A 27,374-nucleotide genomic window follows, 5' to 3' on the forward strand; every position below is an offset into this window, starting at 1 on the left:
TAATGTCTTCATCGCTCATGGTGGTGGACAGCATGTCGTGTCAACACCACACTCTTACAAGGCACACCAACGTAGAATTAGTGCAAAACCAAATATAGTGCTCCATGATCACTGGGATAAACAGGACAATGGACATTGCAGTAATTCAGGGTAGTCAGCTTATGAGGTGAAGGACATCAAGTCACATAATATTGACAATTACAGTCTTCATTGATAGTTCGTGGCATTCATAGCCCAGTTATTGAACATTTCTGTACCAAGTATGTAGTATTACAGAAAAATGTTCATTAATTGTTTTACATAGAATCAGTAGCCTTCTTTTCCTGGTTACAAAATATTATGAAATAATCGCATTCTTTTCAGTTACAGAGTATAATTAAGAATCATTAACCTTCTCCTAATTACAGTTAATTAATCATTTGTCATTCCAATCTATTAAGAATCATTAGCCTTCTTCTAATTACAAAGCATTATTAAACAATCACATTTATTTCCAATTACAAAGTATGAACATTGAAAACAAGAGTTAATTAATGGCATAATTAATAACAATTTCGTTGATTGACATTAATTATTGGCACTCAGTGGCCATCAAGTATTGAATAGAATAAAACATAGTTCATCATTCAGTATTATTCAGATCATTACAAAGTCATTATTAAAAATCAGTTAATTACAGTCAAATCATTAGTAATCACAGGCATTACAATAAACAGTGGCAGTTATTAGCTAGTGACAAAGCATTATTTTGAATATAGTCTCATTAAGAGGTCATTACTCGAGTGACATGCTATTCAGAGTTGATCAGTATTATTCAGAATTATCATAAACTAGTGACATTATGTGGGACTGGTAATACATTTTTTTGGTAGCAATGCATTGCGTTGGGATCGATAATTAATTGCTGAGGCATAATACTTTTTGCTTTTGACCTATTGCTGCAAATGAGGATAGGTAACGTCATTCGTCATGAGTCAGCTGTAGCAAGATTATGTAACAAGGCAGTACATGTGATCACATTTATAAATGATAAACACAAATGGGTAAAAAATATAAAAATGCAAGTACTAGAACAGGTAAAATAAGTAACAGGTTTAGTAAGTGTCATGAAAAACTTCTCCTGGAAAAAATACAAAAACGGATTATTGACCTGAAAGAAGAAACGCACACTATGCTGAAAAGTAGTGAACTTCGAATTAACAAGTAGTGAAATGTGTATAAAATGTGTTCCATAGCTGTCCTTTCCAAAACTTTCCGTCATCCTACTATGCAATGTAACACCTGCTGTCAAAGCAAACCGCAACAAATACTTAAATAACTACGTGGCATAAAGAAAAAAACTTCATTATCCATATCATCATAACTTCACCATTATCATCACCTGTAAAGAAAAACTTCATTATTCATAATACCATTTCCTTCATCATTATTCATCAGTATTCACTATCATCTGCAAAAAATCACTTCATTACTCATTACCTAACTATTCCTTATCTCTAGCATATTTCATCACTAAAATTAAGATGTGTAGTTCTCTCTGACAGCCTGCATCAATCACCTTGTATTCTGAAAGAAAAAATTAGTTAAGACTGCTATTCTTCGATGAGTATAGTATATTCTTGTTAATGTTTGTTAATCCTGATCCATTTACTCTTCCTCATAAAGTTATTGCATCTCCTTTCGTTTATTCCGTAGGTGAAATTCCCATTTATGTTAAATTTATTTCTTAGAATCATCATTCCTTTCTGAAATTGATGAACAAAGATTAATGTCTTGCATTTAAATCCTATACCCACTAAATAATGACTGGTTTATGGTGACACAATTAACCACACAGCATAACATGACAGAAAACGTAATATGTCCAAGACATTGACAGTGTTCGGATGCGAAAAAATGTACACAGAATAATACAATGCAGTAGCAAAGAAAAATGTGAAACAGTCACGATGTTGAGATGTCATAAGGCAAAAAAAAAATGTCAAAGTCGACTGGTGTGTGTTATATCTTAACTATTTCATAGTGCATACAAACAAAACTGGAGTACAGTCATATACACAAAAAAATGGAAAATGTGCACGGTCTGATGTGTAACGACAAGAAAAGCGACCTGCTAACCTTACCTTGCCGGGCACTTGCCAAGAAAAAAAATACGATAATCATCAATAAGTAGTCACATAAATATAATTGCAGAAATAGTCGTAAATGTGTAAATTCATCTGGAAAAATATGCACGGTCTGATGTGTGACGACAAGAAAAGCGACCTGCTAACCTTACCTTGCCGGGCACTTGCCAAGAAAAAATACGATAATCATCAGTAATTAGTCAGGTGAATTAATTGCATTAGTAAATGGCATCATAGTGTGTTGAATCATACAGTGGTTTCACTCAATAAACGGTTTAATGTTTGAGATATGGTGATTGCCTTTCGATTCTCTGGTTCTCAAAGTTTCGACGTGTACAACATTGGGGTGAGGGATGCTGCGAATCCGATACGGACCTGCGTATAGAAGTTCAAATTTACTGCACTTACCTTTTAATTTGCTGGATAAATAGTGTGTACGTACTAATATCTTCTGTCCAACGTGAAAGTCGCGGCGTGTACAAACCTGTTTTTGCTGTCTTCTCCGGCGCTCTGCGGCACGTTTGATGTTGTTCAGCGCAATGTCAATTATTTCGTGGTGTCGTAGGCGACGATTTTTGGGGAATTCTATTAATTCTTTAATTTTGTTCGGTGGTTCAACGTTTTTCAGTATAACAGTCGGAGATAGCATAGTGGATTCATTTGGAATGGAATTAATTACATCTTGGAATGAGAGTATGTGTGTATCCCAATCAATATGTCTTTTGTGGCAGTATATTCTGCACAGCTTACCAATTTCCTTCATTAATCTTTCACAAGGGTTCGAAGAAGCGTGGTACTTGGATATATAAATCGGAGAAATGTTTCTAGCTCGTAACATGCGTGTCCATATACTACTACGAAATTGTGATCCATTATCGGAAATTACTTTCATTACATGCCCTACATGAGATAGAAAATGTTTTATAAATGCATTTGAAACAGTTTTAGCAGTAGCTTTGCGTAATGGAGTGAAAGTAACAAATGTTGAAGTGAGTTCAACAGCGACAAAGATGTAGCAAAAACATGGTAGTGAGGTCGGACATGTTCTTTTGTGTTCCGATTCTACTTTGTTACTATCCGTAATAGTTTGCACGTGTCAAAATTAATCATTTGCTGAAAAACATTTGTTTGTGTTTTGTGAGTGTCGTAAATTGGTAGTGACAGCAGAAGACAACACAGCTGACGGACAGAAGCATTAGCTCGTGCAGCTGACCAAAGCATGTGAAAGAAAAAAAAAGAATACTATGTCTCGTAATGACGACGAAATGAAATTTTCAAATGCAACTTGTTGAATGTACATGACGCTGAAATTTGCTTTGCAGAAGTTGGTTGCGATGTCTTGCTGATTGTTGCCGAGAGAACGCGATAGTGCGTCTGCTATAACATTTTGTGTGCCGGGAATATGAACAATCGTAAAATTAACTTCTTGTAAATATAGTTTCCATCTACTTAATCTGTCGTGAGTAAATTTAGCTGAAAGCAAAAAATTGTATAGCTCTATGGTCTGTGTAAACGGTGGTATGTCTGCCATAAAGAAAGTGCCGAAATCTCGTAAAAGCCCAGACAACGCATAATGTTTCCAATTCTGTAACAGAGTAATTTCGCTCAGCAGGTGACAGAATGCGGCTTGCAAATGCGATGTTTTTGATTACTATTGAACCATCTTCTTCAATTTCCTGGAAAATGTGTACGCCTAAAGCGGTGTTAGAACTATCGGTGGCAATGGAAAAATTTCTAGTAAGATCTGGGTGCGATAATAGTGGAGCATTCAACAGAGCATGTTTCAAATAACATTCTCGTGAGCAAAATTCTGCTTGTCAAAAGTAATGTTTGCGTTACTGTAGTATGCAATCTGTGCTGTATCTGGTTAAATTCTATCGTACGTGTTATTATTTACGGGAGAATGTTGTGGCATATCCACTGTATGAACTGTTCTGTTATTTCATACTGACGTGTTACGCTATGGATGACACCTATTGTCTGGATCATTCATGATAATGTGTTGTTGCTAATGTTCTTGCTGCTGAAAAGATCGACTGTTATTAAATGTACGCTGAAAATTGTGCTCATCATTTTTACGTCTGTCATGATAGTAATTTCTATACGGCGCATAGCGATGCGAGTTGAAATAGTGTGTTGTCTGTACGTAGTTATTTCTTTGCTGCCATGCGTTACTATTTGTTGGGGCTGGGACTATACGTGCACGCGGCGAAACATTAAAGTTTGGTTGACCTTGTAGACTGCATTGTTGGTTACGTATGCTAAGCGGTTGACTTTCATGCTATTGTGGTGAAAAACATCTATTGTTACCAAAAAATGCGTTTGCTGTTAATTTTACTTTTACACATACTGATGATTACGATTTTATCTGTAATTAAAATTACGGCGGTAGTTGTCATTACGGGAGTGCCTACTGAAAATTGTCACATTCGGTAAAAGTTTGTCACATCGGATATTCATTACATGTTTCTTAATACTACAAAGAGCAATAGTTAAAGAGCAGTTTGGATAGATATAAAGGATAGTAGAAGAGAAGGCAGCAGTGCAGAAAACTAAAGATGAAACAGCACTACTACAGCTCGGGGCCCTATGCTCGCTACGGCACATATTCATTAAAGCGTAATGAATCCCCTGAGGTCAATTACGCACTGCAAATAAATTTTAGCTTTTGCGTTGCACGCAATAGCGGTAAAAATTCAAAAGCAAATAGTTGTATCCATGTTAATTCTAGTTTCCTCATTACAGGCAATGCTGATGAAAATACAATAGCAATTTGTCGCTTCAGGTTCAAAGCTAGTTTCTCCATTACAGATAATAGCGGTGAAAGTACAAAAATAAATTGTCGTATACAGTGCAAATCGTGTATCTGTGTTCTGCCATTATTAAATTCCTTACATTTTCTTACAAATGCAAACTGCTTATTATCAACGTTCTCGTCACTGAATTTGAGAACACGTTCGGGTTTGTGTGTGAATCTGTTCGTCTCTGTCATTTCGGTTTTCAAGTTGCGTAGCTTTTCAGATTTTAATTCGCGTGGCTTTTCGGATTTTAAGTCGCGTAGTTGCTGTAAATTGCTCACATTATACACGCTGCGTGAGTCTGACAAATGTTCATAAAGTGGCGTCTGTTGTGGTATGTTATTAACTGAAATGTTTTTCATCTCTGTTACTTCTTGTTGTAAATTTGATAACTTCCGACGTAACGTGTTGTTAGATGAATCGATTTCATTAATTGTCAGCTGTAAATTTTGAAATTCAGGTGTTTGGATAAAAGAAACCGGTGCAGTATCGTCTGATTTATTGTCATTAGTATTTTCGATAACATCAATACGACTGGCCAATTCATCACATTTTTCAGTCAGTATTTTAACCTGATCATCGGTTTTAGAATCAGACGCATTAATCTGTTTTTGCAACTTGCGCGTAGTTTCGCTCAGTTTTTTAACATCAGCTTTGATGACATCGCAATCCTGTGTTAGATCTAGTTGTTCGAATCTATCTGTCACTGTTTGAATATTTACTGTGTGTGTATCCGTTTTTGCTTTAAGATCAGAAATTTCATCCCGTAATTCCGCGTTCAATTGTTCTATGGTATTAATTTTGTCGGACACTGTAGTAATATTATTGTCTACATACGTCTTCGCTTTCGCGAATATTTTACGTTTGTCCTCTTGTCTCTGTGCAGTGATTGTTTCCATGACTTGTCGTTTTACTTTGTTTTGATCTTGAATAAATCTGCGGAAACGCGTATCACTGTTCTGTATGTGCTGACTAAAGCGCTCGTTAATCTGAGTGTTCTGCTGTTCGAATTTCGCGTCTATCTTTGCGTCCATAGTGCGCGAAAGTTCTACCGTCATTGCTTTAAACTCGTCCCGTAATTGTGCAGCTTTTTCAGAGCATTGTTTAGCGACTCCCCTAATTTCGTCTCTGAGTGTTTCTGTTGCGGCTGTTTGCATTTCTCTTAATTCTTGCGCAACAGACTTAATTTCTTCGCTATTTTTTTGAGAACAAGCCTCAATTTCCACGCGCAATTGTTCCTTAGTGTCATGGCACTGCGCGGCAACGTCTCTAATTTGTTCACTAAGCTGTCTGTTATCTTCCCTAAGTTGTTTGAAATTTTCACTCTGTTGTTTATTATCTTCCCTAAGTTGTATCAGTATTGCCATAATTGGATCCGAGCCAAAATTACCATTTCTATTATCTGTACTGTTCAATAGTGGATCTGGAATTGTTTCACTTTCTGTAACCATTTGGTCATTCTGAAATTTACAAAAAGGTTTGTCAGTCAAATGTATACTATCAGTCATTGTTTCGGAATTAAATACATCTGTCCTACTTTGTGTGATCTGTTCATTTTCATTAGACAGATTTGACTGTACATTACTTGAATTTTCCAAATCGGGTGTGTTAAGCTCTACAGTGCTCATTACCATAGAGCATTCTGCGTCATCAATTGTCGTCAAGTTAACAGACGAGACAATTGAGTTCGTTTGTTCATCATTAAGGTGAAAGTCATCATTAGTGGTTGGAATGCACTGATTGTTAGTGAACGCAGGATTGTCATCATTACGTTGCGTATCACAATTACTATCGGTCACGTTGTTTAAGTCGGTAATTTCATTCACAATACTTCGCGATACACTATTCACAGTCTTTCGCGGCATTTTTACAATAGTCAAAATTTTTCACAAAACAAATAAGCACAATGCAAAAGCAACACACAAATACAACAAAGCAGCAAATTGCCGTTGACCTGTAGAAAGAAAGTCACAATATTATTAAAAGCGTTGCGCCAAATCCTAATTATCTAAGCAAATAAGAGCAGATATCTGACTGTCGCTCAAAAGACTCTCAACGAAATACGATCCTGGCAGGGTCGCCAAGTGTAACCTCCCCACCGCAATTTTTAAAACAAAATATAGCAATACTTAATAGAAATGGGGGCCAAGTGTAACCTCCCCACAAAAATTTTAAAAGAAAATAACGATACTAATTAGAAATGCTGATGGACATGGCTCTATGCGTAACCTGCCTACAATCAAATGTACTGACAATGGCAACAAATGTGAAATTCGCAATCTGACTCAATTATAAATCCTTCAAAAAATTAAAGTCCATTCAGTGACAAGAAAATTCAATTAAACCGAAATATCGGTTTTTGGCCCTGTGTAAAAACAATCAGAATTAAAGTCTTACCTCAGAATAAATGGATGTCACATATCTGCTCTTGTTGTTGCGCACCACTTGGAGGAACTACATTGCAAATAATAATATTCTCCTTTTTTTTTGTAATTCTAGTGAAATTTTTCTTCAAAAAGAAGTGGAATGAAATGGGAAGTGCAACGAGATCTTTAGTTCAAAAAAATTAAACTTTTGAGAAAATGCTTTTGAAATAAAAAATTATTATTGGGAGACTTGTTGGAGAATAATTACAATAAATAAAATTTTTCATTATCTAATGATTATATTAATTAACAGTATACCTTATTCCTCATCTTGACCATTGTTGCCGACCGCCTACATCACACAACCGCACTGGGCTGCTACTACTGACCGACCGCTCTGCATGACGACTACAGACTGAGTACTGCTCTCAACTAGACAGAGCTACAGACTCGCAACGACTGACTGACTGCTACTCTGCATAGCGACAACTAACTCGCAAAGACTACTACTGACTGAGAACTGCTCGCAACACTCGCGCGGTCAAGCGCATACTCTCTGGTCACAGATGCTACAATGCCTCGCCATCGCTGCTGCGTTACATACGTGTTTCAATCCATATGAATGCTGCTAAAAGAAATCCATTAAACTTCGGTTACACGATAAATCAGTCAAACCCAAAGGCCGTAAATTCAACTAAATACCTGGGAATTACAATTACGAACAACTTCAATTGGAAGGAACACATAGAAAATGTAACGGATCTACTAAGGAGATTGCCCGCACTACGCTTGTCCGTCCTCTTTTAGAATACTGCTGCGCGGTGTGGGGTCCCTACCAGACAGAATTGACGGTTTACATCGAAAAAGTTCAAAGAAGGGCAGCACGTTCCGTATTATCGCGAAATAGGGGAGAGAGTGTAACTGAAATAATACAGTATTTGGGTTCAAAAATGGTTCAAATGGCTCTGAGCAATATGGGATTTAACTTCTGAGGTCATCAGTCCCCTAGACCTTAGAACTACTTAAACCTAACAAACCTAAGGAAGTCACACACATCCATGCCCGAGACAGGATCCGAACCTGCGACGGCAGCAGCAGCGTGGTTCCAGACTGTAGCGCCTAGAACCGCTCGGCCACTGCGGCCGGCCAGGATTTGGGATGGACATCATTAAAACAAAGGCGGTTTTCTTTGCGGAGGAATGTTCTCACGAAATTCCAACACCAACTTCCTCCTCCGAATGCGGAAATATTTTGTTAACGCCTACCTACAAACGGAGAAACGACGACTATGATAAAATAAGGGGAGTCGGAGCTCTCACGGAAAGATACAGGTGTTCGTTCCGTCTGCTCGCTATACGGGATTGGAATAATAGAGAAGTGTGAAAGCGGTTCGATGAACCCTCTTACATGTGATTTGTAGAGCATCCATGTAGATGTTGACATGTAGCTGTAGATTTATAATATTTGGCTGCGTCATTTTCATTAGCGTATTGACGGCATTATTTGCTCTTATTTTTCGTCTCGTCATTCTTTTTTCGTTCTGAATGTGCCTGTGTCGCCTATAATCCGCAACCAAGTGCCAACGAGGACTGCCCATCGGTTGGTAACGCGGCAGCGTCGTGTAGCCTGTGTGAGTGCAATTTCAGATAACCAATGATAGCGAGGAATTACAGTTTGCTTTTAGCGCTGAAACTATTTTTTTTTCTGTCTTGAGTTTGCTCGTAGAGGTTCACTTTAATCGCGGTGATCAAACTGATCGCGATTGTATTTCTGCCACAGATTGTTGACTGTAATTTTTTCGGATACATTGCACGAGGTTGTGTTTAGGGCATGAGTTTAAATTCAAGGCTACAACACGCTTCGTATGCCGCATTCTAGTCATTGGTCGCTAAAAATCAGCTGCCGACAGATCATCATTTTCGTCATACTGCCTAGCGGCTGCTTCGGACATTGCTCCTTGTTACACATTAACAGCAATTGTTAAGTGACCCACCATATGTGTTCTTTCTGTCGCTTACGCCATAGTCCCGCAGTGATCGCAGGGTCGGCGTGGTTACAACGGATTTGGGAATGTAAGTTTTAGGGGTGGCCGGATGCCCTTCCTGCCGCCACCCCGTACCCCCCAGGGATGGAAGCAGTGCACCCTCAGCTGTCTGCGTCTAGTGTGAATCGTGAAATAGTACGAACGTGTTTCAAATGTCTGCGACGCGTGTAACTGAGGCGGGACGTGCGGACCAGCCCGGTATTCACCTAGCGGGATGTGGAAAACCGCCTAAAAACCACATCCAGGCTGGCCGGCACACCGGCCCTCGTCGTTAATCCGCCGGGCGGATTCGAGCCTGACCCACCATATGTGTGTGTCACCTATAATCGAGCGGTACCCGTCAGGAGATGTGGCAAGACTGAAGTGACAAGTGACAGGCGTCAGCTATCAAGTAACTTTAGTCGGACTATGGCGTTGCTGTAGCAGGTAGCACGCCATCACTGTATTTGGCAGAACAGGCCCGTTGCAAATGGCGCAACTGCTTTTGCGAAAGATTCTACTGCGGCGCCCCATATCGCCCCCGTGAAAAAGCTCTTCGAACGCCGCCGTGCTGTATCCCCGCCGTTTCCAGCTGCGCCTGGGAATTGCGGCCTCCTTTGTTCCTTCTTTCTGCGTTCCGTTTCCCCCGCTCGCCGCCTTAATTTTTATTTTAATTTTCTCTCTTTGTTTCACTTAGGCACGGCATTACCGGTATTAATCCTCGGCGGGCGCAATTTTTCACGCGGCCCTCCTCGGCGGCGATAGTCCCTGCAGCTCGCAAACGCCCGTCCATCTAATCGCCCAAAGTAAATTAGGAAGAATAATTAATGAAGATGCATCTGGAGGAGCCACCGAGGTGCAGCCGGAGAGGAACATTATTGAAATTGCTTTCTGTGGAAGCAGCGGGAAGGATGGGGTTGGTGTGGGTGGGGGGGGGGGGGGGGGGGGCTACGCCACGCTGTCCCCGCCTCGGAGCGCGCTTCTGCTGCCGGCGATGATGGATCGTGGCAGCGGCAACCACTTGCTGGTCGCCCCTTTGTGCGCCGCTTCCGCGGAACAGCATTTGTTGTGCGAATACGGGATAAGCCCCGGCTGAAGCTTACTCCGTAGAATTGCGTCAGCTTTACCTCAGAATTAGTTTTGGCGCACCTCTGCAACTTGTCACCACTGTAGGCACTATACGTACAACTTACACATGCATTCGTCTTCACGGAGCTCAGCTGTGGCTGTCATACTCGTAAGAGGCCTTTTGCTTAACACAACAGTTGAAGCTTCGTGTCAAATATGGTAAATAATAAATAAAGACGATTAATTTTTTTGACAGTTTCCAAATATACTCTCACATTCTTTAAGTGAGAAGTTAGCATTTTCATGACGATAATTGCAAGTTGTCGGCAGACTTCAAAAGTTGAATGCAAATAATAAAATATTGTTCACATATATGCTTATCTTCTGTGGCGAAATAAATAAAAAAAATTAAATTTATTGATTTTTTGAAAAGAGAAAATAATTATGGATATGGAACTGAACCTTAGAATTTTTGAAAGGCTTTTTTACGGACTGTATTGACCGGCTTGAATGTTGCCAAATTCAGTGCTGCGTGAGATTTACCTGTAATATAATTTACAATTCTGATTAAATACATTTTTGAATTCTACGTCATTGTTGATTTAGTCAGAGTTCTCACCTTAGACGTAGAATTAGTCCTTCCGCCACAATATTAATTCATTAGTCGCCATCAATGTTCTTCTCTTTGTTGACCGTGTGTATCTTCCTGAGTCGGCATCGGTTCACTTCACGTAAAACTTAGATACTTCTCACTATTTTTTATTCACAACAGAATAAGACTTGCTCTACTCGTCGCACAAACCATAAATACTAACAAGATGGCTGCCTTTCAAAAATGGTTCAAATGGCTCTGAGCACTATGGGACTCAACTGCCGTGGTCATCAGTCCCCTAGAACTTAGAACTACTTAAACCTAACTAACCTAAGGACATCACACACATCCATGCCCGAGGCAGGATTCGAACCTGCGACCGTAGCAGTCGCACGGTTCCGGACTGCGCGCCTAGAACCGCGAGACTACCGCGGCCGGCGGCTGCCTTTCCGCACACACCAAAAAATTACGTCCATCCTCTACTAGGTAACAATCGAAAGTGTCTCTTAACTCCTTCTCGGAGTATGAAACAAAAGAGAATCCAATATGAACATTACAAAGATTATATTCTACATGCCTCTCAATTTAATCTATGGCGCAGCCTTTAAGGGATTGTATGTCTCTGCGTCGGCATGTGTCATTAAACTTCGTCTTAGATATTTTCTTCTGCGGCTGTCTATTCGAATGCTGTTCCTTTAATTAGCATTCAGTGCAGAAACATTCATAACACGCACTTTCTGTTACTGATTCATTTGCTCGGTCTTAACTGCTACGTCTTCGTCTATGATATTTTTATTATATTGCCAAGCTTGGCCAGTTAGCAATCATATACAATACATTCCACTTTTCTTCTGCACACTCTGGCCGGCCGCGGTGGCCGAGCGGTTCTAGGCGCTTCAGTATGGAACGGCGCGACCGCTACGGTCGCAGGTTCGAGTCCTGCCTCGGGCATGGATGTGTGTGATGTCCTTAGGTTAGTTAGGTTTAAGTAGTTTTAAGTTCTAGGGGACAGATGTTAAGTCCCATAGTGCTCAGAGCCATTTGAACCCATTTTTCTACACCCTATACTTCCAGTCATCATGTAACTCGCAAAAATTACATATAGCGTAAGATTTTAAGACAGCATTCACTAATAATTTCATACTTTACATATCATAACTTTTTCATAAAAATGTCCTACAACGAAAGATATTATCAAGCGTTGTCTTCAAATACATACTTAGTTATTTTCATTTAGGTAGTTTTAGTATGAATCACAGAAAAACCAAGTATTCTCGATTTCACTCGGGTAGTTGTAGTGCCACCACCATACCCAGAAATTTTTATGACTAAAAAAAATTATCTTATTTTGCTCTACAAACAATAATTGGCCGTAATAGCTACCGATAATGACGTTAATTTACTTTAATTTACCAACAAATTAATTCGTTTTAATATATACGAGGGCAGTTCAATAGGTAATGCAACACATTTTTTTTCTGAAACAGGGGTTGTTTTATTCAGCAATGAAATACACCAGGTTATTCCCCAATCTTTTAGCTACACGACACTATTTTTCAACGTAATCTCCATTCAATGCTACGGCCTTACGCCACCTTGAAATGAGGGCCTGTATGCCTGCACGGTACCATTCCACTGGTCGATGTCGGAGCCAACGTCGTACTGCATCAATAACTTCTTCATCATCTGCGTAGTGTCTCCCACGGATTGCGTCCTTCATCGAGCCAAACATGTGGAAATCCGACGGTTCAAATGGCTCTGAGCACTATGGGACTCAACTGCTGTGGTCATAAGTCCCCTAGAACTTAGAACTACTTAAACCTAACTAACCTAAGGACAGCACACAACACCCAGCCATCACGAGGCAGAGAAAATCCCTGACCCCGCCGGGAATCGAACCCGGGAACCCGGGCGTGGGAAGCGAGAACGCTACCGCACGACCACGAGATGCGGGCGGAAATCCGACGGTGCGAGATCGGGGCAGTAGGGTGCATGAGGAAGAACAGTCCACTGAAGTTTTGTGAGCTCCTCTCGGGTGCGAAGACTTGTGTGAGGTCTTGCGTTGTCATGAAGAAGGAGAAGTTCGTTCAGATTTTTGTGCCTACGAACACGCTGAAGTCGTTTCTTCAATTTCTGAAGAGTAGCACAATACACTTCAGAGTTGATCGTTTGACCATGGGGAAGGACATCGAACAGAATTACCCCTTCAGCGTCCCAGAAGACTGTAACCATGACTTTACCGGCTGAGGGTATGGCTTTAAACTTTTTCTCGGTAGGGGAGTGGGTGTGGCGCCACTCCATTGATTGCCGTTTTGTTTCAGGTTCGAAGTGATGAACCCAAGCTTCATCACGTGTAACAATCTTTGACAAGAAATTGTCACCCTCAGCCACATGACGAGCAAGCAATTCCGCACAGATGGTTCTTCTTTGCTCTTTATGGTGTTCGGTTAGACAACGAGGGACCCAGCGGGAACAAACCTTTGAATATCGCAACTGGTTAACAATTGTGACAGCACTACCAACAGAGATGTCAAGTTGAGCACTGAGTTGTTTGATGGTGATCCGTCGATCATCTCGAACGAGTGTGTTCGCACGCTCCGCCATTGCAGGAGTCACAGCTGTGCACGGCCAGCCCGCACGCGGGAGATCAGACAGTCTTGCTTGACCTTGCGGCGATGATGACATACGCTTTGCCCAACGACTCACCGTGCTTTTGTCCACTGCCAGATCACCGTAGACATTCTGCAAGCGCCTATGAATATCTGAGATGCCCTGGTTTTCCGCCAAAAGAAACTCGATCACTGCCCGTTGTTTGCAACGCACATCCGTTACAGACGCCATTTTAACAGCTCTGTACAGCGCTGCCACCTGTCGGAAGTCAATGAAACTATACGAGACGAAGCGGGAATGTTTGAAAATATTCCACAAGAAATTTTCGGTTTTTTCAACCAAAATTGGCCGAGAAAAAAAATGTGTTGCATTACTTATTGAACTGCCCTCGTATGACAAACTTATAATTGAGGTCTAATTTATGAATAGTATAAAATATGAAATATTGAACAAATGCGTTTACGAAATAAGGTCATTGCCCTTAATTTGGCTCCAAATGGCCACAAATTTTGGAAAAAAAATTCTCTCTTTAAAAAGAAATAATGATCGTTCTAACATAAAAGCGTTGTTCACATAATGAATAACGTTAACTTATTCTTGAAATTCAAGTTATTGGCGTCAGATTTTAAGACAGCACTCCGTAACAATTTCATGCAATCGATGGACTCTCTAAAGCGACATATGAAAATTTCTGCCCGACCGTGACACGAACTCAAATTTCCCTCTTATCATGAGCGGTCACCTGACCAATTAGGCTATCTGAGCACGCGCTCTACACTCACCAAAATTTCCATATGTCTCACACATACAGATTATTAATTCATTTACCCACACTCGCGTATCTCGTGGTTCCCGTGCAAGTTTTAGAATCGAGACGACGACGACGACGACGACGACTAAGAGAGTGACGTTGTCATTTTCGTCACAGGCCTGCCTTCGCCTTACGTATGTTTGTATTTGATGATTTGATGACGAACTATAGTTTCAAGTATTGAATTATACACCTGTGCGTGTATAGGCAAGTAAATTAATAATCTGTGAGAAGAAATAGAAAGGTGTTCGAAGGACGGGAGTTTGAGTCGGTGTGGAGAGCGTGTTCACATAGCGTAAGGCGTCCGCTCGCAATACGCCGGAAATCCGGGTTCGAGTCCCAATCTGCACAAATTTTCATATGCCGCTTTATCTGATACATCTGTACCTAACAAAGTTAAATTCAGTTTCAGGAATAAATTTCAGTGTTTGAAACTATAGTTCATCATCAAATATAAAAATATATGAATGTAATTACTCAATCTGAATTATTTCAGCATAATTTTGGCCTTAAGTGAGTAATCTATATGTGAATAAGTAACAGCAGCAGAATAACATATGTTTAGTGGAGGCTGTACAGTTCTAGGAAATTGCACATACTCGACTCAGACGAGACTTAGTGAATAGTGTTCTTCATCAAACTGATAGATCGCATTCCTTATTGAAACTAATGATGGCGTACCCAGTTTCATTACAGAAGCCGTTTCCTGGGTTCAACCGTAACCTCGGTTTTATGTGCCGCATTGCTGTGGCATAATGGTTACACCTGGTAGAAAGGTTGCGTGCCCTAGATCGTGCAGTCTTGATTGTAGTTTGATTGTAGCTGCTCCAGGCTGTTATTAAGCATAGCGTTTCATGCCCATGAAAGCGTGTTGTAATAAATCTGCTTCAAAATCGGTTTGCTCCGATACCTCCTATTCTATCGTTCTGAATATGACTTTATCTGTATGCACACAGAGTCATTTGACGGAAAGATAGATGGGCACAGATAATGATCTTATGAACGTTAATATAGGTCATCTAGCAGTAATCGGTATGTCGAATTGTACTGCACCTGATAACTCACTTTTTCAACACGCATACAGTTTTCTTGTGAGTTTCACTAAGTGCGTTATATTAAAACTTTAGGACGGATGTAGTGGATTAGTCACATTTCTTTTATTCCCGTTATTCTGATTCCCAGTAACATGTGCCTACTGAAGATTCGCATTTTTTCCACAATTTTGTGCTATTCCGCGGTCAGTCCTACAGTTTTTATCATTGATTTATCACATCTGCCCGCCCCTTTAGCTGACCAGTCAGTGCGTCTCAGTGATATGTGAAAGACCCGGGTTCAGTTCCCGGTACTGTCAGGAATTTTTCTTCGGTGGACGCACTGGAACTTGATGCCAAAAGAGGAGCCCCTAGAGACAGAAGTAGCGGCTCCAAGGTCGGGGAAACAGACTGCTGCCGGAAGGGCGTGTGTTGACCCCACTTCGCTCCAGACCGCATCAAAAACGTTCAAATTTGTGTGAAATCTTATGGGACTTAACTGCTAAGGTCATCAGTCCCTAAGCTTACACACTACTTAACCTAAATTATCCTAAGGACAAACACACACACCCATGCCCGAGGGAGGACTCGAACCTCCGCCGGGACCAGCCGCACAGTCCATGACTGCAGCGTCTGAGACCGCTCGGCTAATCCCGCGCGGCACTGCATCCGAAAGACGCCATTGCCAGAGCATGAGACGCCAGTCGGTCGATCTCGACTGGCGCATCAAGACTTGACGCGAAGTGGTACTTACCTCCTCTGTCGTCTCCGGCAATGTTTGTAAACGTGAAAAATAGCGAGTTGCGCTGCAGTTCGAAGTCAACTTTAATATGTTTTTCGACTTTTGTTCAGATTCCTTCTATTGACGTTGCAGAAACAACGAAACAAACATGCCAAATTTAAACAGACGCAAAATCCCGAAGATTGGCGATCCTATCCAGAAGCTCTAAACTTAGCGCGGAGTTCAATGCCAGACGCCTGTAACAGTTTCCACAACGGAACTTTGTCTCGAAACCTGGCAAAAAATTCAAAGAGATTCTGGTCGAATGTGAAGTATGTTAGCAGCAAGTGCCTTCTCTGCGCGATAACAGTGGAGATACTATCGAAGACAGTGTTGCCAAAGCAGATTTACTAAACACAGCCTTTCGAAATGCTTTCACAAACGAAGACGAAGTAAATATTCCAGAATTCGAATCGAGAATAGCTGCCAACATGAGTAACGTAGAAGTAAATATCCTCGGAGTAGTGAAGCAACTCAAATCACTTAATAAAAGCAAGTCTTCTGGTCCAGACTGTGTACCAATTAGGTTCCTTTCGGAGTATGCTGATGCATTAGCTCCATACTTAACAGTCATATACAACCGTTCGCTTGACGAAAGATCCGTACCCAAAGGCTGGAAAGTTGCACAGGTCACACCAATATTCAATAAAGGTAGTAGTAGTTGTCCACTAAATTACAGGCCCATATCGTTACCGTTGATATGCAGCAGGATTTTAGAACATATATTGTGTTCTAACATTATGAATTACCTCGAAGGAAACGGTCTATTGACAGTCAACATGGGTTTAGAAAACATCGTTACTGTGAAACGCAACTAGCTCTTTATTCACATGAAGTGCTGAGTGCTATTCACAGGGGATTTCAGATCGATTCCGTAATCCTGGATTTCCGGAAGGCTTTTGACACTGTACCACACAAGCGGCTCGTAGTAAAATTGCGTGCTTATGGAATATCGCCTCAGTTATGTGACTGAATTTGCGGTTTCCTGTCAGAGAGGTCACAGTTCGTAGTAATTGACGGAAAGTCACTAAGTAAAACAGAAGTAATTTCAGGCGTTCCCCTAGGTAGTGTTACAGGCCCTTTGCTGTTCCTTATCTATATAAACGATTTGGGAGACAATCTGAGCAGCCGTCTCCGGTTGTTTGCAGATGACGTTGTCGTTTATCGACTAATAAAGTCATCAGAAGATCAAAACAAACTGCAAAACGATTTAGAAAAGATATCTGAATGATGCTAAAATTTTCAGTTGGCCCTAAATAACGAAAAGTGTGAGGTCATCCACATGAGTGCTAAAAAGAACGCGTTAAACTTCAGTTACACGATAAATCAGTGTAATCTAAAAGCCGTAAATTCAACTAAATACCTAGGTATTACAATTACGAACTACTTAAAGTGGAAAGAACACACAGAAAATGTTGTGGGTAAGGCTAACCAAAGGCTGCGTTTTATTGGCAGGACACTTAGAAAATGTAACAGACCTACTAAGGAGACTGCCTACACTACATTTGTCCGTCGTCTTTTTTAGAATAGTGCTGCGCGGTGTGGGATCCTTACCAGAAAGGCAGCACGTTTTGTATTATTGCGAAATATGGGAGAGTGTGTCACAGGAATGATACAGGACTTGGACTGGAAATCATTAAAAGAAAGGCGTTTTTCGTTGCGACGGAATCTTCTCACGAAATTCCAATCACCAGCTTTCTCCTCCGAATGCGAAAATAGTTTGTTGACACCGACCTACATAGGGCGGAACGACCACAGCGATAAAATAAGGGAAATGAGAGCTCGTACGGAAAGATATAGGAGTTCATTCTTTCCGCGCGCTATACGAGATTGGAATAATAGAGAATTATGAAGGTGGTTCAATGAACCCACTGCCAGGCACTTAAATGTGATTTGCAGAGTATCCATGTAGATGTAGATGTAGCCGTTGCTTCGTATCAGGTAATGGCGCCTCCGGCGTGTCTCCATCCCCATTAGCGGCGGGAGAGGTGGCCTCCTGTTCTGGAGAATTCCGATTCGAATCCCCGTCTGCCCATCCACATTTATTTTTTCCGTCAAGTCCCTAAATCGGTATGATAATTGCTGGGATGGTTCCCGTAAAAGGGCAAGGTGGAATTCTGTCCCCATAATCCCCCAGCGCGGGCTGGTGCTTCTTCTCTAATGCCCTCGTTGTTGGCTAGGCGTAAAACCTGGTCTCTCTTCCTTCCCTTTCGCTTCTCCGTCGTGTTTGACGGAACTTGGGCACCGTGGAGACCTTTGCCGCTGCCGCCGTGCCATGCTCTCACTGTGACGGCGCTATCGACCGTGCGATGCAGTTCGACAGCCCGCGGACGCGTATACGCACTCTCTGATGTAAATGAACCACACAAGAACGTGCCCTTTCTCTCTGCCGACTATCGATGATGTTGCATGTTGTTCTTTCCATGATAAAAAGAGTGTACAAAAATCATATTCATCGAAATAAGAGAACATATTTACTCGAGCTATCAAAAACAAATGTAGGTTAATTCTTACAAAGAAGAAGACAGCAACCAGCCACTATTAATACTGCTATTTATTTAGGTAAATAGCGCCGTTACCGGTTTCGAACTGGCAAGTTCATCATCAGACGACTGTTCACATGATTTTCAAGATACACTTTACTTTATGGTCCGTTTCCGATTTTTATTCTTCCACTGTGGCGAAGTATTTATGGTGTCTTGTTGCCCTACGGTGAAAATAACTAACACCTCCAAACGATGAAATACAGAGTAAATAAATATGTGAGGTTAAGTGGCGCGATTTTGTTGCGAAGTTACAGGGTAGTATATTTCGAATATTCCAAAATATATCCAGCACTTATGTAATTTGTACATCACCATATTGTGCAAAGTACCCCCCCCCCCCTCTCTCTCTCTCTCTCTCTCTCTCTCTCTCTCTCTCTCACACACACACACACACACACACACACACACACACACACACCAAAAAGAATTTGCCACATGTGAAGTTATCACAAACATTGCAGATTTACAAATACAACAGTGTCAGAGACGTTCTCTCTCAGAGACATCACAATATACAGATTGCTTTGATTCACTGTATGTTTTTAAAGAATAGCATAAAGTAATGAAAATTAAAGCACAAAGATAATCCTTACATTATGAGCATATAATATTACAGATGAAGTTGACAGATGTAGTAACCAGCTTGTGTGAATGCTACTTATATGGTATTATGGAAATACTGTGCTTTATACAAAGAGCAACATAGAGATGAGATATAATGAATAATATGACAGTAACAATAGTGCACCATAGATGTTAATATAATTAACACAGTGGAAGAATAAAAATCGGAAACGGACGATAATGTAAACTGTATCTTGAAAATCATGTGAACAGCCTTCTGATGATGAACTTGCCAGTTCGAAACCGGTACCGGCGTTATTTACCTAAATAAATAGCAGTATTAATAGTGGCTGGTTGCTGTCTTCTTCTTTGTAAGAATTAACCTACATTAATTGTACACAGCCACGGTCTCACCATGTCAGTTTTAGACAAAATAGCAAAAACAAATGTCTTACATTATAAATCGTTAAATGTAGATGGAGGAAAAGTTAGAAAATTGGAAGACATAGGAAAAATATTGGATCTGACTTAAATCAGTGAACTTAGGGAGGGTTTCCAGTGAATGAACTTTCTGTGAAAGAGATTTAACTACAACTCCCGTATAATTAGGTCGCCAAACTTTAGAGAAACTGCATCGAGTGAGGTTGTCATCCGCGGGGAGTCGCTTTTGAAACACCTGCTGCATTGTAAGGCGTGGTCCTGTTGGGGCTGGTAGATGGTTGCCTCTATCCGTTCAACCTGTAGCCTGGCGCCTTCTTACACACGTGACTGCACCGGTTTAGTCGTCGATTAACTATATTCATCCGATTGCTAGGCAAAATGTGGAGATGATGAACTCGTTAAATATAAACTTGTGCTGAAAATACAAAGTACGAACAGGAGAGAAATTGTACTCGCTCTGACATTAAAAAGAACATAATGTGGACAGTAGCAAACCACCTTTGTCTTCACGAGTACCAATATGTAATTTACTTGGCTGATTGTTTTACAACAAGAGCTGTTATGGGAAGTTGGCGGCATAAAAAGTGTTAAATTATCTTTTAATTCCTGTTGTTTTCGCAATTCCGGTTCAGAGGAATTCAGTAAAATTAAGCAGGTACTGTGTGAACCAGCATTTATCAAGCGGGTAATCGAGAGAACCATATTAGCCACTCATCAGATACAGTTGAAATCCTCTCGCAAAGGTCTAAGATTATTTGAATTTCTTTTTTCGTATGCACGGGAATGCTTATCACTCCGTCCAACGTGTGGAATAGTGCTCTTCCTTACTAACCGAGGTCATTACTCATCATATTTATGCAAGATAAGCAAAACCTCTACACATGTTTGGAAGATGGAGTACCAGACGTGTCATCTCCGTTCCGTATGTATCACGCTCGGCCTCTTTACGAAGATAGGAGCTGAAAAAAGGGCAAATGCGGAGGAACTGAAGGAAGAGCTAATAATTAATAGGCTAGCAGAATCGCCTGGGATCGTTACGTGTGGAAATCCAGTAACATGAATGATATTAAATAGGATTCACTTTCCTAATGTTCTGCAAAGTACGTTATTTACTTAGTCGTGAACCGGCTTTTGTCTCCTTACTCCCTAACCAGACGACAGCTCAATGTCGCAAACACAAATAAAATGACGAGCTACTTGCGTAGGTATTACTTACACAAAAGATAAAAAAAATTAAAAAAGTGATGCGTACAGGATGTTTAGAACCGAATGAATTACACTTGTGTCCGCGGCTCGAGGTCGTGCGGTAGCGTTCTCGCTTCCCACGCCCGGGTTCCCGGGTTCGATTCCCGGCGGGGTCAGGGATTTTCTCTGCCTCGTGATGACTGGGTGTTGTGTGATGTCCTTAGGTTAGTTAGTTTTAAGTAGTTCTAAGTTCTAGGGGACTGATGACCGTAGATGTTAAGTCCCATAGTGCTCAGAGCCATTTGAACCATTAGCCAATTACACTTGTGTGTCATGCACAAATAGCTGTATTTAGCTAGAAATGAAAAATAGATTATGTGGATATCATTATACATAGGAAGAGATGAAAAACAAAATTGAGTTGATAACTGTAATCTAATATCTGTACAACTGAAACTTAATTTAGCAGGGGGAGAAAAAGGATACTGAGTTTGCTCATTTGAAGTTAAGTTCCCGTTTTGTGTCATATGTTTACTGATTTCATGTATTTCCAAGAAGTTGATATTCCAACTTTTCTTAATCTACATTTTGTGGATGGTTCTCTGTTAAAATATGTTCCGCACAAGTTGCATCTGTATTTCCTAATCTGCAACTTCTCTCTCGTTCAAATAACGTAATTGCAGCATCTCTGCTAGACTGACTGACATGTAATTTTCCACAGTGCTTGCACCTGATTTGATACACACCTCCCTGTGCCGAAGGTTGCATTTTGTCTTTATTATTGAATGAAAATTTTCATCTGCTGCTGTTATTGTAAAACACAAATCTATAGCTCCGAGGCGTTAAGTTTTTGCGAGGTTATCTGAAATTTTGCCAACGTATAGGAATGGTGGATAATTTTGTGTAACTTTTGGCGGGTCCCTGTTGGCCAGCGTAAGAAGAAGTGTAATTTTACACATTTTCTATTTTCGTGTTATTGTCAGTCAGGGTAGAGGTATAGGTGTTACTGGAAGCGATGATTCTGATAGACTGTAGTTCGGTTTGAAAGGCAGGTTCAGGTTGTGGAACTGATATGAGACGTTGCTCTGTGGTGTATCAAGCTGCATGTTTGTGTCTTTGTGGCTTCTGGGAGCTTCCAGGGATTGTGGTATCTATAGGTGTGCGTTTTCTGTGAACGGTAAATAATTGTGCCCTTGTGCTCATGTTTATGTTAACATCCAAAGAAATAGTATATAGAAGGTACTCCCAGCTCCATTGTGAGCTGAATTTTGTTGTGTTGGCATTGCAAATGTTGTAACAATGTATTTAATTGTCGGGAAATCAGACCATAAAAACAGCAGCAGGTTGTATAGTTGTTAGCTGTCTCCTACCAGCATTGTAAAAGCTGCAAATCGCTGGAACATGTAAAGACGCCTTGCGGCCGTCACAGACACACTCCATTTCGCGCTTGCGTGTAAATTTTTAATATTAATTGAGCCTGCAGTGAGCTTTCAACGTTTTGATAATTGTGGCTGGTTGCAACAAATTTTGATTCGTGGCGATCTGTTTGTTTACATGTTGTAGTAGAAAGCACATCGAGATAGTAATGTATAGTAGGGACTGTTTGTCGTAGACGAGGAACCTTCCTACTGATGACCAAGCTGCCCATATATGGGAGGTGGATGTTACACCACGTGTGTTTGACGTCAGACTTCGGACAGGTAATATTTCTGGGTGACTCGTTTACTTGTAACATCAATAAGAAGGTCTCCTATCGCATTAAAGTTGCTGAGAAAGGTATACAGATGGACTTCCTTGAACAATGACAGATTTATATCCACAAACTAAAATCACCTCAAAAAATCCTAAATTAACAAACTGAATCAACTCAAAACCTTTTCTTCCAGAATTTCCAGGACATCCTGGTACCAAAACAAAAAAAATGACAATAATAACACACATTCTTCTTCGCGCGTAAGTTTTGCTATCCTTGTCATGTAACAACTATGGCATTCAGTAACTTATAAAAAGTTTTTAATTACGTAGTAAATATTTCACTCTATTTTTATTTTTTGCCCTTTGTATAACTGTTGGGCCATATTAAAATTATATTGTCGATATAAAAACGCTCCAGCAGCCAGCAGAATTTGCGGAAATATAATATCTGTACTAGTAATATTACGTACTGTAATACAATCTATCTCATGCCAAGACCATCATGTAGATAAGTGTAATATCTATCACATCTATGTTCTTTGTAAAAACATTAAATGTTTACTTTTTGTGAATCAGTGTAAAACAAGTACAGCTGAACACTGTATATATTTGTGCACATAGCTTAATAATATACATTATAGGAAGAGGTTTGATATGTGTGCCACAAGGTAGTGCACTGTAAGTACCTAAAACATAAGAAACTTTCGGTTTCGTACACTTTCCGTCACCATCTGTTGATGAGCCTGCAGTGGGTCGGAAACATGTATATGGTTGAATGAATCTTACTAAAAAACAAAAAAAACTCTGCTGGTTGCTTATTTATTACCAGGTATACCACCAACGATATATTATCTGATGGTTTTTCCTTAAAAAAAATGCCCATTTTATCATCTCTTAATCAATGATTAATTCCCCCAGAAAAATTTTGAATGAAAATTTGCCCACGAAACACAGCTTGTCGAGCGCTACTTTAGGTGGAGCTCGTTCATTATTGCTGGAAATGGGGAGGAAAGATAAGCAATTCTGCAAGGAGCGCGGTCGTTTGTTCTTCTGGTCCACACCGGCTGTGTAGTTGCTAATGACGCGCCGGATTCTTTGCCGCCGCGCCCTATTCTTCTGCTCTTTGTCACGTAGGCGCCACCGACCCGCGGCCAGCAATAGCTGAGCCGGCGGCTCATTAGTGTTTATTGTGTATCTGCGGAGCAAGTTGCAGCCGTGTAGCTGCAGCCAGCAGTCGCCCCCCCCCCCCCCCTCCCGAACCTTCACCTCCAGCCACAACCCCCCCCCCCCCTCCCACACACAACCCCTCCTCCCAGGCTCTCCCACACTCTTTGCGCCGCGGAGCGACCGGCAAACTTTTTTCACGTCTGATCCGGACCGGCCGCGCCGTCCACTCGGTGCTCGCTTGTTCCCGGCTGTGGTCGCACACCCCGCCCAGCCGTTTCCTTGGACCGCGTTTCATCTCCCTGTTACAAACGGAGGGAGAGCCTTGTATGTCCAAACTCTTGACGCCGGCAACCGCAGTTGCTTATTCTAAATCTGCGACATATTCTGAGCTAAAATAATGTAATAAGGTATCTAGAACAGAATCACCTTATCCGTACCAACCAGCATGGATTCCGAAAACATCGATCGTGTGAACCCCAAGTCACGATTTCCTCACATGACGTCCTGAAAGCCGTGGATTAAGGCAGTCGGGACTGTGTGGTATCGAGGACGCCTTCGTTGTAACACTTGCAGTGCTGGTCTTGTACGTAGCTGCCATCACCTGTGGACTGGCCTAAATACGTGGTTTTCTTGGAGGTTATAATTCGTGTGTGCAAATATGTAGTGGGAATTTCAAAATTTTTCTGGTTTTATTGGATTTTCTACATTAAATTTACATACCTTGGCGTTAATACTACTACGTCCTCAGGCCACGAGTGGCCTACCGGGTCCGTCCGACCGCCGTGTTACCCTTAGTGGAGAATGCGGATAGGAGGGGCGTGGGATCAGCACACCGTTCTCCTGGTCGTTATGATGGTATTCTTGACCGAAGCCGCTACTATTCGGTCGAGTAGCTCCTCAATTGGCATCACGAGGCTGAGTGCACTCCGAAAAATGGCAACAGCGCACGGCAGCCTGGATGGTCACCCATCCAAGTGCCGACCACGCCCGACAGCGCTTAACTTCGATGATCTTACGGGAACCGGTGTATCCACTGCGGCAAGGCCGTTGCCCCTTGGCGTTAATAGTGCTGAATCTAAATTCACAAATAAAACTTCAATTTAATAATTATTATTTTTAAAAAAATTGAAAAAGAGTTGTACTGTTCAGGTGTACATCTTAATAACCAAACAGTTGATTTTTCTGTTTAAATTTCTTTAACAGGCAATTTAAATCTAAAGAAATACACACGACACAAGAACGAAATAAAATTTTGCATCCATAGTGGGTAGTAATTTACCCGCAGGAGAATCCTTCGTAACAACAGAAACTGCGAAAATAAAACGATAAACGTATAATCTGAATCATCGTCAAACTGTATCATTTCGTTTTCATGATCTGCATAATAGTAAAAGGGCTTTGTAAATCAATTGCTTCCGGCGTTCCTCCTCTTCACTGCACATTTTGAACACAAAATCAACATAAAGCACAAAAAACTCACGAAACAGAGAGTTTGAACATCAGCTTACGCCTACAAAACAAGAGACGATAACAGGTTCTTTTTCTAGTCATAACGCTACTACCAACGAACAGAAACTATGAAGCCTGCAGACGTCACAGACGATTTTGGGGTAAATATACGGAGGGGTAAATATACGTTTGACACCGTAGAAAATCATCATAAATCGCTTAACGTAATATTACGTCCACCACACATCCCCATTGCCCGCAAGCGCAGTAATATGATGTCAGCCGTACGCTGTTAACGATTACCATCGCAACTCGCGTATCATATCCGTCATGTTCTGTTCCGTATTTCTCGATAATACAAAACGTGCTGCACTTCTTGAAACTTTTTCGATGTACTCCATCGTTCCTATCTGGTCAGGATCCCATACCACGTAACAATATTCCAGAAGAGAACGGACAAGCATAGCGTAGGCAGTAATTTCGGTAGATTTATTTCAGTATTAAGTGTTTTACCAATAAATTTTAGCCTTTGGTTCGCCTTTCCCAGAACATTCTTTGTATGATAGTTGCAATGTAAGTTGTTTGGAATTGAAATCCCTACGTTTATGTTTGAATCAACAACCTTCAAAGTTGCGTGATTTATCATGTAACCTAAACATATCGTGTGTAAGTGTGTGTTTTTATTTTGTGCTGATGTGGATGACTTCACACTTGTTATTGTTTGTGGTGAATTGCTATATATATATATTAAATACCTACAGTTGTTTCACGTGCAACAGCACGAGCGCATACCATGAATGCATATACAACAGTATTACGAAGTGTTTTTGATGTTCAAATTTGTGTAATTAAACTAAAACGGCGAACAGTGCCAGTTGCAGGTTGTCTGTTTACTGTCTTCCAGGGGCAACAAAAAATTTATTTTTTCAGTGTATCATGTATTTTGATTAACCGAATTAAAAAGTTGAAAATGCTGTCGTAATCTACTCACTGAGAGGTCATAATCTTATACTGAAGGCTTAACATAGTAAGAAAAGTGGTGAAGTGATTCAGCTGCCGCAACCGCTAGGTTCCATGCAACCTGCAGCACTTTCAAATACTAAACACAAGATTTTCATGCACTCTTGCTCGTTACCATTAATCCTGCAGAGAACATGAACGGGACATTTCTGTAGTAAATTTAATGTAGTTTAATTTTGTACCAGGATATGTTGTCGTTGAAGGCTGTAGTTTTCGAATTATTCAAGAAAAATGTACAAAAGAGATCTCCTAACTCGTTTTTCTTGAATAATTTGAAAACCATGGTCTCTAGCTAACAGGTATCCCAGTTCAAAATTTAATTACATTAAATTTTCTTTATAAAGGTCTTGTTCATTATTTTTGTAGGACCAGTAGTTTGTGTGTAGCGAGCAAGAAAATCTGGTGCATGATTTTTGAAGGTGTTGCGGGTTGCATAAAATCCAGAAGTAGGGGCAGATGAATAACCCTGGATATCTTAATGGAACCGTATCCAGACTATATTCATCTGTTATTTCAGAATGTGAGTGCTTAGCCACTTCCAGCAAACTGTACACACAATGTGAGGCTTTCAAGAAACTTTTTCACGCTGATACTACCCAGAAATTACCGAAAGGGAAAAAGTTAGTCGCGTACTATATTTTCGCTGTTCTTGCAGTGAATTCTTCTAATAATCGCGGATGTAGGTTACTGAAAGCACAAAACCGAAACGATACGTCCCACAGTGGCCGAGAAGCGAGCAATGGCGTTATGCGGTGGGAAGAGTCGGCTTCACGAGGTATATGTTGCTATGCAACGCCAAAGACTCGCTTGCATTGTGCTTGAAACAGTCAGTACCGTAGTATTCCGTACGCTTAAAACATTGAAGAGCCAAAGAAACAGGTACACCTGCCTAATATCGTGAAGGGCCCCCGCGAACACGCAGAAGTGCCACAACACGACGTGGCATGGACTCCATTAATGTCCGAAGTAGCGCTGGATAGAACTGACACAATGAATCTTCCAGGGCTGTCCATAGATCCGTGAGATCTCTTCTGAAAAGCACGTTGCAAGGCATCTCAGATATGCTCAGTAATGTTCATGTCTGGGGAGTTTGGTGGCTGG

General features: G+C 40.9%; 1 pseudogene; it reads right to left on the reverse strand.

Moving 5' to 3' along the window:
• Positions 1-24,738: 24,738 nt before the first annotated feature.
• On the reverse strand, positions 24,739-24,856 carry LOC124608068 (annotated as a pseudogene).
• Positions 24,857-27,374: the final 2,518 nt, after the last annotated feature.

Source organism: Schistocerca americana, chromosome 3 (genome assembly GCF_021461395.2).
Source record: "Schistocerca americana isolate TAMUIC-IGC-003095 chromosome 3, iqSchAmer2.1, whole genome shotgun sequence".
Classification (NCBI taxonomy): domain Eukaryota; kingdom Metazoa; phylum Arthropoda; class Insecta; order Orthoptera; family Acrididae; genus Schistocerca; species Schistocerca americana.